The sequence below is a fragment of the Periplaneta americana genome, chromosome 9 (assembly GCF_040183065.1).
Source record: "Periplaneta americana isolate PAMFEO1 chromosome 9, P.americana_PAMFEO1_priV1, whole genome shotgun sequence".
Classification (NCBI taxonomy): domain Eukaryota; kingdom Metazoa; phylum Arthropoda; class Insecta; order Blattodea; family Blattidae; genus Periplaneta; species Periplaneta americana.
The window spans coordinates 55,933,040-55,949,816 of NC_091125.1; the positions used below are offsets into that span (position 1 = coordinate 55,933,040).

The 16,777-nt window shown below is 35.5% G+C and overlaps 1 protein-coding gene across 2 annotated transcripts in view; it reads left to right on the top strand.

Moving 5' to 3' along the window:
* Positions 1-16,777, top strand: part of SNF4Agamma (SNF4/AMP-activated protein kinase gamma subunit) — a 1,170,361-nt gene that overhangs the window by 843,608 nt on the left and 309,976 nt on the right. The window lies entirely within an intron of this gene.

Below are 16,777 nucleotides of genomic sequence, written 5' to 3' on the forward strand. Positions count from 1 at the left end.
AAACATTGAGTTTGGCGTGTCATCGGGCAGCATCATAATTTCTTTCACAACACTTTTAATAATTTTGTCAAGATCTCGTAAGAATGTATCAGATAACTGAGGTAATGGAGCACATTGCAGAGAGTAAATCAAACCTGGCCATATATATATACATATACATTCGTTTATGATTTTTAATTTTTGATCTGATTTTAATAATTTCGTTCGGACGACACCGTCCAAGTCTGAAGGTGGGTTTTTGATAGTCTAGTTTTTATTGAAGAAGATTTTGTCTGTGAAATCTATTCCTAGATATCGGATACGCTCATTTTTATCACGCAAGGAAGAAATAACAGAGCCTTGTAGAGAGATAATGCCATCTGCACAGAGCTTGCCCTTTTGTAAAACTATTGCCTTGCTTTTAGTTGGATTTAGGATACTTGTATGATGGTAAATTAAATAATATTGCAAGTAACGCTTTAATGTTACCACAAAATATTTCAGAATTATTAAGTTGTTCTTTCAAATTATTAAAATGAATACTAGGCCTAATAAAATATCCCAAATATACACAAACGAATAATTTTTAACCTAAATCTATTTTTGATCCTGTTGCATTTTCTCTTTTGGGTTTTATACTCGTAGCAATGGTGAAACTTACGCGTGGCAGTTATAAATATGGCAACTTAATACTGACGGCTGCAACTACGTACATGGATGTATATTTCATTCTTGATTTTGTCAGGTTATCGGATTATGCTTTTGTAGACTTTACGCCGCAACACTACGGCAACTTCTCCGACAAACGTGCTGTGCGTGTAATCGTAGTTCAATGTTGCAGGCGTCATCAGTAACAGTCGTATAGTCTTATCTATAATGACATCTATTGGCATTATTTCTTTCTTACACACCGGCCTTGAGTTTTGTACTATGTACACTATTATATCGTCGTTGTTCCTGCAATAACTCCTATGTGACATATTTATCGATTTTCAGATTTTTACTCTATTAAATAACTTAAATAATGATACAGCAAATAATAAAATCTCCAATATGTAATTATATTTCTTTGTTTCGAAAATGTAAGAATTCACAGTCTCTTATGTATCACTGCCATAGAATGAATAAATGTGTTTTTTTTCTTCCTACTAAAAAATTGTATATTTTTGCACATAGGAGTTATTGCAGGAACAACGACGATATACGTATTGTAATTCGAATAAGAAGTTTCCTGAAGGCATTTGTTCAAGTATTTAAGTACGTTGTGTCTACAAGAAGTTTTAACATAGACATTAGTATAATTTAACACCTTTGTATTGAGTTTTCGCTTAAGGTTATTTCAATTTTGATGGTGTGAATTTTCTTTAGTTATATTTTGACAATAATAATAATAATAATAATAATAATAATAATAATAATAATAATAATAATAATAATAATAATAATAATACAAACGGGAAACATGCAACAAGTTCAGTAGTTCGGACTCCTGCCTTCGGTAATCGGAACTTGGCTGACCTATAAGTTACTATTATTATTATTATTATTATTATTATTATTATTATTATTATTATATTATTATTATTAAAGTTACTAATTTCAATTTGAATGTTCATGCATGCATAAGGTTTTCCTTAGCTTTCTTTTAGGTAAAGATTTCCTTATTTTATGGAATGGCTGTGTACTTTATTCCCAAGGCCATGTATATTCCATGTTGCAGTTCTAAATTAATTTGTAATACGAAGACGTTTATTCTTGCATGACTTCGTGTTCGTCACGTAGAAATCAATACGTTCTTTACCTATTCGGAGTACAGTATAACTCCATTTATCGGGACTAATAGGATGTAGTATGATCCGGATATGCAGGAATCTGGATAATTGGGTCGGAAATGAAAAGAGTCTAGAAACAACAGTAGTAAGCTACTGCATATATTAGAAGTGCAAAATGACTCTAGGTCTACAGTTTATAATGAACAAAGTTACACATATTAAAACAAAAATTATAATAACTCTTCAAATTCCATACAGAACACAACTTTACTTATGTACACGAAATAGAAAACCTAAACATACGTAACTTTCTTTGAATAAGCAATTTCAAACTGTCCTGAAACGTGATCCGGATATTTGGAGTTCGGATAATTGGAATTCTACTGTATTTGAGTATTTGGTTGCCGACCTGTCACTTGGATAGTCTGCTGAAGGAACTGCCTCCTGTCAACTTAGATCGACTGCCGAATTGTACTAACCTTTAGCATGTAGATGTAGTCCTTCGCGGTCGACGTCAATGGAACAAGGATTTTTCGGACTGAAAGCCGTGGTATACGTTTCGTCTACTGCTGCAGCAGACATCTTCAGTGGCGAGGTTGTCCCTCTCACGACTAGGAGATCACTTCGCCCGCATGTGCCTCGCCACTGAATATGTCTGCCGTAGCAGTAGACGAAACGTCTGATAGCAACACCACCAGTGCTTATTCTCAGAGACGTTTTGGTCTTTCCTCTTGTTACCCCGGTGATAGGATAACGTATCCCTGGACAGAGGCCCTTTTCAAGTACTCCTATCTTTGACTACAGACTGGTGCTCGTTGATAGGGTCACCTTGCATGGCCGTTGCGGGAGTCTCTGCCTGCTACTACTGGATAATTTTGTAGCGAATATAACATATTTTCAGTTGGCCCCATAATTAATGATATGATATTTTCTCTAGTGTTCCACCACGTACTGATCATTGTACTATATTTCTATGATTCTTATATTTCAAGATCTTTTCAGCCTTCTTTCTCGTACAACATTTCTACCAGAAAGAACAGACACAACACTTTCTTAGTGCTCCTGTAAGACTTATGTAAAGCATTTTGGTTGCTACATATCTCTATATTTTTGTTAGTTAATAAAGTAATTCACCGGCTGTAGTCCTTGATTTGGATATTATTATTATTATTATTATTATTATTATTATTATTATTATTATTATTATTATTATTATTATTATTATTATTATCATCATCATTATTATCATCATCATAGCTCTTCTTCTCGCTGAACTTAGTGGAGCGCCATTTTGGCACATTTTTGTTATATTTTTCATCACGGAAACGAGAAATGTTCAAATTTAGCGCAGCCAATATATTTTGAGGCTTCTCCCAACTCAATTTGATTGTCTCTCCACTGAAACCATCCCTGTTAGTTAGCCTCTTATTAGAATTTTTGGGCTTCCTTTGATAACTTCAACCCTTACAGGTATGTTAATTCTTGATTATACCTTATTTTATTTCAAGGAGTGAAGTTCGGTGGCTACTTTAAACACCCACTTACAGATTTTTGACTCCTAAACAAACAACTCTGACAATTACATCTTGTCCCCTCGTCCCAACATTGCACAGTTGCCACAATCCTGGTGACTCTCGAAATGAGACAGTGAGACTGACGGGATTCTTTGAATTCGGAAAAGATGCGACAACTCTGCCTCCACGTGGATTTGACGGGAACCTGTCAATTCTTCTGAACGAGGGTTGTGATTGGTTACTGACAGGAGAAGACAAGATGTCCGTCACAGTAAGGAAGACATTTATTTATGACAACCAATTAGTAGGGGGCAGTAGAAGGTCTGTCGGCAAAGTCCTTTCTATGAAACTGCACTCCATGAAATAAAATAGGGTACAGTATACTAAAAGACCGTTATGCAGACGTCACAACGAAATATCGTAACAGGAAAGGAGTAAATTCTAAAGAAATGACTATGTTGTGGAAAATACTTTGGGTACTGGTATGTAGTTTAGTAAATAACTTTGTTGCAAACCAGTTTATTATTTTCTTTACCGCAAATTGAGTCAGTTTATACTAACATGGATTTAATTTGTATTTTTTCTTACAAGTTCATTCAGATGTAAAAGTAAATAAGGGTTAATCATGTTTTAACACGATCTTTTCCGAACTCCGTTCAGGCCGCCATCTTCCCGTGCTCTCGAATATATGAAGGGGTGAGAATGAGACAGTCCAAAGCCACACTTTTAACAAAAGTAGTTACACATATGGGGAAGCTACTATTAAAATATTATAAAAATTACTCAAAAAATTACGTAAGTATACGCACGTAATAGCATTGGACTCTGAACTTTAACACGCACTCCTGTAAAATTTTGTCAGTGTGGCTTAGTACTATATCATTCTCAACCCTTCATATTTTTAAAAAGAGCTCCACCACCTTTTTCTCTAGAAAAAACACTTATTATTAATTATTATTATTTATTATGCATCGGTAGTAAGGATATTGCTGACGTAATTCATAGAAAAGAGGCCCTTATTTGTCCTTGTTTATCATTATAATAGGTGTAGAGTCGTAATGTGGCAAGTTCTCAGTATGTTTAACGATTAAGTACTTTGTTTTCTAAACACATGAAACTTGTTTAGACGATGGAGGAGTTTTCATTATAAGTTTAATGGCGAATTGGCTATAGGCCTATTTACTTGTTTGGAGGTCTGGCAATTGATGGTGAGTGGTGGTTAGTTTCCATAGCAACGCAGAGCACAGCGTATGAAAAAATAAAGTTCGTGAATATAGAAATGGATTGGAGTTCGTATGCATATCTATGAAGCAGAGCTCAAATAGCAATTATTAATGCAATGTGACACATTGAAAAGAGCCGAGTTTGTGGTACAACTCACGTTCGCGGGTTCTCTTGCTTTGTTTATTTAAAAATAATTCCAGAAGGGGAGATTTATACTGGCTACAATAAATTAACAGCCCAGAACGAACAAACTAAATTCTACGTTCAAAAATGTTACACCGTATTATGTACAGATACGGAATTAAAATTTGGAACGAGTTTTGATGGGAGTCCACCTGTATGTAGGAAAAAATTTCACACGACTGTCTACAAGTAGCATATACAGGATGAATCATAAGTAGAGACGAGAATTCCATGCAAATGCATGTTTTTATAGAGACATAGGACATACAGTAGCTCAAACTTAGTACTTATCCATTTTATTACTTTCCGGTTTCAAATATGTGTACTTTTTCCGTGCATATTTGCATGTTTTGGCCTTTTTGGAGATAAAAACATGCATAATGCATATGTAAGCAATTTTTAGCTTAATAACGCATATAATGTACATTATATTCAGTTTAAATGCATGTTTTAATGGTTTTGAGTGGACACCTCAGTTTCTCGATTTTTATGTCCCTTATTTTAGCTTCAGGAATCAGGAATGAAGAACAAAAAAAAAAACTAAATAACAGAAAATGAAATAAAATGTTAAAATTTTCACAATAACATGTTAAAGGGCCTTATTCTGGACGGAAGTTCACTTTTACAACACTTTACCGAGGACACTGCGTGTCATAAATGGATTTATTGCGTTGGATATTTTGAGAATAGTAGAAAGGAAATGTAGAGGGTTCAAGGAAAATGCCAACAAATAATTTAGGTCAAAAGCACCGTCTTTCAGGGAGGTTGTAAATTTTCTTCCTTTTCCAATACCAGTAGCAATTTACATTCTTCTAAAATTGGAATCATTCGCTAAACTGTGTTTGCAATGTGTGAACCTCGTAAGTGGTTAATGTGCTTGTTTATTCTGTTTGCGTGTGTTAATGTGGTTCTAATATGCCTCCAGTTAAAGATTCCAAAAGTGTACTTTGCACAGTGGATTAAAGGAAAGGATTTTTTAGATCAGATGGGGATGTCGTATTTTGCAGTTGTTGCAGTAAAGAGTTAAGCAATGCTTTTCTGTTTCGGAATATTTTATATGGCAATCGTTCTTTGTAAAAATTACAAAACTTCTTTAAAATAATTAGGGCTAATTAAATTACGATGTCCGTTTTTAAATCGTATCTAGGTAACCATAAGGTCTATTATAATTTCCGATGAAATGTACTAAAAAATTTCAAGTCGACCAGCATGTAGATCTGCTTCACATATTGCAAGAATGTAAAAAAGGAAAGAATCTGCAAAGAATTCCATAGATCCCTCAGTTATGTCCGTAGGAAAGTGGGTGTAGTGGAGAAAAACAAATTGGACAGGGTCATAAATGCTAACCCGGATCACGGATTCTTTGTTCAGTGAAGGTTATTTGTGGCGAAAACTTGAATGAAGAATTTAACCTGACACTGTCACAAATATGTTCATTGAAGTTTAAACCCATAACTTTTTGCGATGTAGAGAGGTCATTCTCTATCTACAAAAATATATTGATTTACAAGCGCAGGAACCTCGCAGAAACCAATTTAGAAATATTGTTAGGTTGTTAACTGTGCGAAAAAAAGAAAATGAAGTGGAATAACATTTGGTACAAAAATGAAAGTGCATATTTTAATGTATTTTCCGCTTGATCGTGCATATTTCGCAGTTTGATAGTGCATGAATGGATGCATATTTTGGGATTTTATAGTGCATGAAATTCTCGTCTTTAATCATAAGTAATGTCATTAAAGTCAGGGGATTTTTCTTTGAGATATTTCAAACATAAAAGTTTAATACAATTTTACTCGTTTTTGTTGCCTTTTCGAGATAAGAATTGTTTTATATGAAACATTGCATGGCGTATTCTGGAAAAGTCATTGATTTAATTCTGAATATGCTCAGTGCATTTAAGAGAAGAGTTTATTATGATAATATAGTACATTATGCAACGAGCCTATAATGATAGTAATTAAGAAGTGAGTATGGATGTTTATGAAACGAGCGCAAGCGAGTTTCATAATTTTCATACGAGCTTCTTAATTACCATTATAGGCGAGTTTCATACGACTTTTTATGCTCGACCATATTTCTAACTTGAAATTACAGTATTCAGATGTATACATTTTATTTGTATCTGACAAGGTCGGAAGTGACCTTGTTCTAGGTCATCAATTGTGAGATGTGCGCAGATGCGAAAGTATTGATTTTTTCCGAGGAACAATAATGTCACTGACCTTGTGTAATCCGTTAAACTTGGTATAACTTTGATTATTGAATTCTACATTGAAAAACGAGATGACAAATTGAATTTAATTGAATATTATTTACAATTAACGCTAAGTATTACAGTAACAGAACATAACCTTCTGCGACAGTATTGGATTTCCAGCCTCCGTGACTTTTCGCTAATTCTCTTTCGATTGCATATCCGAGAATAATCGATACTTGCGGTTTTATAACGGTACAAAGCTGACTCGTTATTGGCTGAACACCTGTAAGCTGAGTTGTCATTGGCTGAAAACACCTGAACTTTAATGAGTAGGTGTACTTTAATGACATGCATTAAAGGACTGCTACCAGGTGTATAATTACTACATTTCGGCATGGTCGAGCATAAAATTATTTAAAGGATTTTAGTTTTGTTCTTTAAATGTGCAGACATTTTATCCGAACAAATGTAACTTTTCGTTCTGCAAAGATTTTAAAATGTTACATTTATTCTGATCAAATTTCTGCACATTTAAAGGACAAAACTAAAATTCTTTCAATAATTTATTATCATAATACACTGCTCCCTTAAATTGACTGAGCATATTGGGGATTAAATCATTGGCTTTGCCAAAACAAGCCATGAAATGTTTCACATAAAACAATTTTTTTCTCGAAAAGGAAGCAAGAAACGAGCAAAATTGTATTAAACTTTTTTTGTTTGAAATATCTCAAAGAATAACCCCTTGAAATTAATGACATTACTTATGTTTCACTCTGCTTACAGGGGTCTTGTTTACTGCACATACGCAGTGTGTTGTAAGGGAAGCTTACAGGCCTAATTAGAATAAGGAAGCTCCAAATTTTATTTCCGTATTTGTACATCCATACACGCGCTAACATATGCCGTATAATAATGATACATGCACATAAATACATACATTTTTTTTATTTTAGTAGGCTATTTTACGACGTTTTATCAGCATCTTAGGTTATTTAGCGTCTGAATGAGATGAAGGTGATCATTCGGTGAAATGAGTCCGGGGTCCAGCACCGATAGTTACCCAGCATTTGCTCATATTGGGTTGGGAGGAAACCCCCGGAAAAAACCTCAACCAGGTAACTTGCCCCGACCTGGAATCGAACTTGAGCCACCTGGTTTCGCGGTCAGATGCGCTAACCGTTACTCCACAGGTGTGGACTACATACATACATACATACATACATACATACATACATACATACATACATACATACATACAATCCCCTTTGTCAGGAAAGAAAGATCGACTGACTGGCTTTTCCAGGGCTGGACCTGGAATGGATCCATGCACTTATGCTCACATTTGCCCATTGTGCGCTTTCTTTGTGATGATTGTTCTAGTCCGACAAGTTATCCTGCCTCGTTCCTCACAGAGCCAGGTCCCATCCTCAGACGGACACCTTATAAATCCCAAGGCCTGGAGTCCCAAGTCCTTTAATTCTGTATCATCATCGGAAACTCGAGAACCTGGAGGCTTATTCCCAGCCTGTTTTTAACTATTGCAGATGATAAGTGAAATGAGTAGGAGGTGGAGAGTGTTAGCGGAATGAAAGAGAGAAACGCTTTACCCGAAGAAAACGTTCTGCAATGCCTTCGTCCATCATAAGCTCTATCATGATCACACCTGGAATCGAACCCGGATGAAACACAGCACTCTAACGTTTAGTCTCAGACGCGACGAAGGGGATCGAAGTACAATGCTTAACGGGCACATTATGATAAATATTTTGTCTCGGTATTTATCGCTAAGTGCACGTCTCGTCTACTCTGAATTTAGTTTGTGGCTATAATTAATACATGAATATAGAGTAGTGAATGCACTCTCTTTCGAATGGTCCTGTCTGCTTGTGTTCGTGGAAAGGATCCGCTTGTAAATGGTGGTTGTCATTGCTTTCACCATTGTGTTGGTTCATTGAAGTAATAGCCTAATTGTTTCTCATTCCGTAGTTCCCGTATTCCAGATCGGATATGTTCAAAGTGAAATCAGCTATTTGATCCACGTACACGATTCTGTGTCGTGGCTCGGCTTCAACATGTGTAATCAACATTTCGTGGAAACATTTAACTGAGAGGTAGGCGTGTCAGTGTCGTAGTGCACAGTTGCAATAACAGGACTGCATTATCGTTCAGGGTGCGAGTTGTATTGCACAGCGTAGAAAGGAGGGTGCGAAGTAATAATACTGTTACCGTGAATGCTTTCGCAGGGGACGAATAAACAATGATTTGCATGGAACAGTGAAGCGTAGGGAAAGAAAACCAGGGTTGTACAAGTATATTCAGTATCTAGATGTCTCTTGTCCTTCATAGAAGAGAAAAGTAGGGCAGACCGAACAGAGGTAATTATTATAGCAATTCAGGGCTCTTGTGAAACAACCCACGAAAAAAAAAATGAGTGACTACGTAAATGGCGTTTGATAGGACGGCCATAATTTCATAAAACTAAAGCTTTAATTACTTGTAAAGTGTCTCTTTTGATATCGATATGAGATCCGAGTTCCTAAGAAAAGGGACGGAGAAGAAACACGTGCAGTAGAAGTGGTCTGGTTTCTGCGAACAACCCGCGGAACGAAGATACTCATGTGAAGAATACTGTACATGCAAAAGAGAATTTAGTAAATCGAGTGAAGTGATTCATATTTGTTTGTATAAGTGAAAAAATACTACTGAATTCCACTTATCATAGGACGTAAGAGGGGTGACCAAACACACACACAGGTCACAGCTGTCGTGATGCGGAATAATATAGATCAGGAAGCACGTTATGATGGATGTGCAGGATTGCCCAGCTACATAGTATATTTTATAATCCTTACATATTTTCATTTCCGTTCATAGAGAGCACTGTTATTCACCCTCGCACTGGCTCAACCAAGCAGTCGAGTCGTCTACGTGGAAAGACAGTCACTCCCTTTCTAGGAACCGTCTTAGTTACAAGTATGTTTAGCTCTTGAGTTTGACTAAGGTGATGTTACGCAGGGTCGTATTTGTTTTGCTTTAATTAAATTCTAAATTCAACATTTTCAACTCCTACATACTGGAGCAGTGATGTGTTTATATTTTGTAGTGTTATTGAAGCATTTATTTATTTATTCGAATAATAGGTACATAGATAACTTATCTTTGACCTAAACACGACCTCAAGATTAAAACAATATTGGAGCATTTGTATTTCGTACTACTATTTTTTTATTAGGATTATTCCTCTGTGATGTAATTTATGGTCCTTTATGATATGATATAGAAATTTAGGCCTACTTATTTTTAATATTTATATTTTCCATGTATTAAAATGTTGTGAATACGTTAGCTTTTGATTTATGAATGGGTTTGCTGGCCAATCGATTTCCGCAACGTGTACATTAAAGTCCTTATAGGGATGTAGTGATCCGTCTGTGTAGAAAGGAATCTTTGCAATACAGTTCTACATACATACGTACCCACATACATACATACATACATACAAACCTACACACATACCTAGGCATACATACATACATACATACATACATACATACATACATACATACATACATACATACATACATACATACATACATACATACATACATACATACATACATACATACATACATACATACATACACAAAAGAGAAATAAATTTACATAATTTCTGTTTGTCTCTGTTTTCTCTCCCTCTTTCTCTTAGTATGGTTTCAGCTTGAAGGCCTGGTCAGATATGAAGCGTCCACCCATGTGCCAGGCATTATATTATAGTAATAGCTTGCAAGACTGGCATCTTTATTATTAAGGCTTGAGCGTGTACCTCCTGCGTGGAACGCCGACGTCTTTCACCTGAACATTTTCGACTAACCAGCATCGTATCCAAATATTTTTCATTAAAAATTTCATGGAAAAGCCACGGCAGAAGTAACCAGAGCTGTTTTCGAGTTAATCAACTCTTTGTGCCTAATGTATTTTTACTTGGAAATTAGAGGTTACATAGAGCGAAACCCTGGCACATACTTTTTCAGATTGTAATTTATCATTTAAGCTTCTTGGAAATGCTTTACAGTTTCCATCCTCGTGTCCAACTTATACGTACCAGTATGTATGTAATTCAGTTGAATTATGAAATCTTAGCAGAGAATGGGTACAGACGTTAACAATAACTTTTTGTGAGGAATTTGGTCTACCTTTGAAATTCATTTTATTACTGGTACTAAAGACAAAGAAGGTATTGCATTTAATGTGGTAGTACAGTTTTAGAACTATTTTATGTCTTTGCGTCCTGTTTCGGGTGACAAATATGAGACTTTTTGTCGAATATGTGCTTTACACAAATTCGCATTCAGATTATGGATATTAAAGGAAATAGATTTCACGTAGTAACATCATACATTGGCTGTCAGTTACGTGGTGTGTGTGTCTATACACACACACACACACACAGAGAGAGAGAGAGAGAGAGTGAGTGAGTGTGTGTATTTTTTACTCAAACAACAAGCACATCAATAATAATAATAATAATAATAATAATAATAATAATAATAATAATAATAATAATAATAATAATAATCTGTCATTTTTACTGAATGAACTGGGACTGAGACATTCTGTTGCGAGTCTTTATAGCCAGTATCAGTGCTGAGATGTAATAGGACCTCCGGGAAAAACAAAATGTTTTCGTTGTTTGTTGCATTTAAGACTTTCTTCGACTTTTGTAGCTACCTCTTTCTTGGACGACTCAAAGATCTTTTGCCACGTGGATGATATTGCATGATGACTTTAGGAATCCGTGTTCTAGACATCCTATTAAGGTGGTTCTGCAAATTTTTCTGGTAATCTTGGATGTAGTTCTTACTTTGTCGTGTGGAAAAAAAAAGGTGTCGAATAAATCTTCGTTTGTATGCTCAGAAAATTCAGTTTCGTGTATAATGAAGTGCCCCTGAGGTTCTGTCTAGTGTGCAAAACATAACATTCGATCGGATGCTCAACCTGGCCGGTTGTTGTCAGACTGGGCGAATCTAAATCTGTTCTGAACCGCAATCTTCAGCTCTCTAGATAGAGTACATTGTATCAGTGTACTAAGACATGTATGTCGTCTCGTTAGGATCACAATCATTCTAGCATCGCTACTAGGCTCTGCGAAGAAATATATATGATGAACGCAACAATACTCAACAAGTAGGATGTATAAGTAACATTTTTCACATGATTCGGCAATATGTCCCACTTGGCTGACAGATACTAACCGCAATACATTAATAACGAATAATTGTGGAATGCTGCTTACTTGACTGACTGGGTTTTCGGAAGCGAGATCCGAGATAGATCCATGCACTTATGCTCACAGTGGCTCGTTTACTGTTGCAGTCCAACAGTTGGCGTGGGTGGCATTCGTGAATCCGAACCCTGACAGCCAGTTCTAGTTTCCAGAAAGTACCTGATGATCCTCACTTCCGGATCCCGAAGCACTTGAATCTTATATCAGAATCAGAGTTCGATGCTACACCGGAAACTTCTCCCCAGATTATTTTAACTATTGCACTTGACAGATAAAATAAGGGGCAGGTGTGGAGAGTGTTGGTGAAACGAAAGAGAGAAACGGGATTGTCGCAAGAAACACTCCGTACAACGTCTGTTTTCGCCACCATAAACTCCTTGACTACCGAACCCGGACCGTGTGGATGGAAAATGTGCTGAACCGCAGACGTGGGTCATATATTAATTGGTGTTATATCCTCTAACTTATTATGCAGGCAGTTTCTAAGCTAAGTTATAGGTCTGATACGAAAATTAATTAGTGGCATAGTGGCTTGAAGTTTTTAGAGATTTTGTTTTATAATTTTGTCATGTAATTAATTGTGCCTTTTTTGTTTTGTTTACTTGAACTTCTTACGAAGCTGCTTCGCGAAACTTACTTAATTTCTGAAGGAAAACGCACTAAGAATTTTTATCACACTTAAAAATCCATCACTCTCATAATGGTTTAAACATGAATTATTGTACGGCCAGTGTAAGTTCCTTATATTATTACCGGACGACAAATCTTAACAGTAATATGCTTTTCATGTTATAGTATTACAACAAAATTTTGAGATAATTTAAATAATTAAAGTTAAAAAGCTACTGAGATTTCCAATCTCCACAATTTTGATTGTAAGTTTTTGAAATAGATGTTGATGAGTTACATGTGCACAATTATTTTCCAAATTTTATGTTGAAAAATGTACTAGGAAAAAAATAAAATATACAAGAAATGTTTATAAATTTAGTAAACAAATATCTGGGTCTCATATAAAGATAATTTGTTTCTTAAACTTTTAAAATGATGCTAAGACTACCTACAATGAAATGGTGCATGGGTTTGTTCCTAGTCAATACAATTCATCAGTAAAAAAAAAAAAATTAGCTCTTAACATTGACCAAAATTGACGAAAACTCAGTAGCGTGTCCCCTTAAAGAAAAATAGTATGCCTTGAAACAATCAGAAATATAATTCCTCCCGGTACATTAGCATCAACATAATTGTTGCCTAAGAACTTATTAATGTACGGAAATCTAGTGATAACATTTCTCTTAATTAATATGTCCATATGCAAACTACAGTAACTATAGCTGAAATGTTGCTGAAGATGGGTTCCTAATGCGTAGATGGTGACACTGTAATTAGTTTAATGTACGGTTGTAAGCTATTTCAGAGAACCATTTCCCTTAGCAACTAAGATAAGCTTTAATCCACGAAAATGCGTCAGTGGAATCGCTGATCTAGAAGATTTAATCCAGTACTTCTGCATCCGCTCATAGCTTAAAGAACAAGAGGACTTGTTGCGAGTCGAGTTTTAACCAAGATGAAAGCAGCGACGGAAATACATATTATATTCAAAATCATGATATGGAATTTGAATGTGAAGTGTAAAATCCTGCTAACCAGTGATACTCACTAGAAAATAGAGGAGATCTAAAAGTCAGAAATAGTAGGTACGAATAATTATCCGAGAGCCACAATGCATTTCACAGTATTGAAGCTTAAAGAATGCGCGAATTTTTAATTATTTGGATTATTATTATTATTATTATTATTATTATTATTATTATTATTATTATTATTATTATTATTATTATTTTTAACAATATTTTGTGGTTTACAAGTTTGTTTTGGTGGAGAAAACTACAGCATTGTAGAAAAAGAAACTATTATTAGTACTATTTAATATAAAGTAACAGAACTAACACTGGTCTACTATTACTGATATTTTGTAGTTGAAGGACGGACTCTGCTATTCTTCGATAAAAGTATTCAATGCGAGCAAGTTGATTTGTTGTTTTATTTCACCTGTAGGTCTATTCTGTTTAGAATTCGGAAATTTAGAAAATAAAGTGTTACTAGTAGGCACTTCTTAACAACCTCCGCATCTATTAAATTAGTCTTTCGTTGTTCCTTAAATATGTTTCCATTGTTCTCTGGACGATTTTCGTGTGCGAGTAATGGTGCAATTTTTTGAACACGATTTAAATATGCTTCTGAAGGTTTCCTTACGAAATGCTTTCTCACATAACATGACAAATGGAATGACATTTAACATGTACCGTATACAATAATTGTGTTAAAGATTGCTATTATCGCCGCGCTCTCATGGTTAACATGTCGGCATCATACAATAACGTGCAGTGTGTTTTTAAAACATAATTTTGCCTAGTGATTGTTGCTTTGTAGGTTTCACTCTAAGCGTCACGTTGTCACGTCTACTTCCTCGATAAGAATAAGCACTAGTTTGTTATATTGTTAAATTGCTATTATTATTATAAATTATAATAATAATTATTATTTCATATACGAGTACTTTGACATTCTTAACTCTTAATAATAACTCTTTAATAATAATTTTTAATCACATACCTTAATGTTCGTCCTCAGCACAAGACATTGCAACCTCGGTTTTAGTCCACGTGGATTAGACAAGTAGGTGTCATTTAATAATGGAAGCAGCTTATTGGTTGCAATATTGAAATTGAGGCGAGTGATTGGAGCGGCGACATAAGAAATTGAAAACAATAACGCAATTAAATTTCCAAGACCTGCCGGATGTTATGCACGAGGCCGCTCGAAGATCTGCCGAATGTTAACCATGAGAGCGCGGCGATTACGTGGAGCATTATGTCTCCAAGAGAATTTTCCGTTCTTAAATAAAAATTACGTGAATTAGGTCTAGAGATTAACGAAAACCTACTCGTTTTGCAGAAAGAAGAAGCAGTATCATAAAATTCAAAGTCTATTTGTCAGAACAGGTCAAGAAATGCCTTACATACCACAATATTATTTCCTCTTTTAAGCGACCATTTGCTTGATTTGAATCTATCTAGTGTACTTCACACTTGGAAGAAGGAGATTTGTAGTTGTGGAAAATCTAAAGTTTATTGAATCACAATTTCAGTACTTTCTTTCTTATTCTGCTTAACCTACCCTTTTAATTCGACTTTCACACCATTAGCGATATGGGAAGGAAATAATTTCAATGCTAATACAAAAACATTTTTAAAATTCATAATTGAGTACAATAATGAATTTATTTAAAATTTGTAAAACTGTGGTAACTAATATATATTATTAAAAAGAGGATAAAGGCCATGTTAATTCAGGCCCGTGAATAAAATTTAGTACGAGTAATAATGCCTAATAAATATGTGCCTGTTGAGAGAAACGTATGGATTTCTTGTGACTGAAAGAGAAAGAAATTATGCACGTATTTGATAAGAGACTGTTGTCTTTGTTTACCGCATTGTGTTCTTTCTTTGAAGTCAGCGAAGGCCAGCTGCAACTGCAACTTGCCATGTTGTCCGTCTTCGCTTCTTCATAATGAGCTACAGAATACTTCGTGGTGTTTATCTAATATCTCTGCTGTGGGAAACAAGTTCTGGGATTGAAGATTGTAGCAGTTCATTTCTTTCGTTTGCGAAACAGTGTTATTTTATTCTGGGTTTAATTTTATGTCTTTTTTTGTTCTATTCATATCAGGAGACGAGACCTGGCATCTGAGCTGCGTGAGAGAGGAAAAAATGGGTGCTCAGTAAGAGAGTTTATTTCAGTTTGGTTAATATTGCAGGAATCTACCGTTACGGATGTTCAGCTCAGGCTAAAACCTTATCTTCCCCACTGGTGATATAGCCACGGTGTATGTTAAGGCCACACGACAGTCTACTTGAACAATCGGGCGTTACTACCAAGATCAGGGGATTAATGCGGTTACTTACTCCGTATATTTTATATCGGGAATAATTTTGTATGGATGAAATTGGAGTCGAAAAGAATGTGAGTGAAATTGGAAGCATTTCTGGGCGGAATCGGAAGTATTTCTGAGTAAAGTTGGAAACATTTCTAGGACAAGTCGGAAGTTTTTCTGAGTGTAGTCGGAAGCATTTCTGAGTAAAGCTTTTTCTAGGTGAAGTCGGAAGCGTTTCTGGGTGGAGTCGGAAGCATTTCTGAGTGGAGTCGGAAGCATTTCTGAGGGAGTCGAAGTCGGAAATATTTCTAGGAAAGTTTAATTCGGAAATATTTCTGGGGGAGTCGAAGTCGGAAGGAATTCATGTGGAGTCGGGAGAAATTTTGGGTGGAATCGGAAGAAATTCTGGATAGGGTTGGAGTCTGAAGAATTTCTGAGTGGAGTCGGAAGCATTTTTGAGGGAGTCGAAGTCGAAAATATTTCTGGGAAAGTTTAATTCGGAAATATTTCTGGGGGAGTCGAAGTCACAAGGAATTCATGTGGAGTTGGGAGAAAGTTTGGGTGGAATCGGAAGAAATTCTGGGTAAGTTGGAGTCTGAAGCATTTCTGTGGGTTTTCGGATTCGGAAGGATTTCTTGTGGAAAGTCGGAATTAACTCTGGGAGAAATCAGAAACATTGTT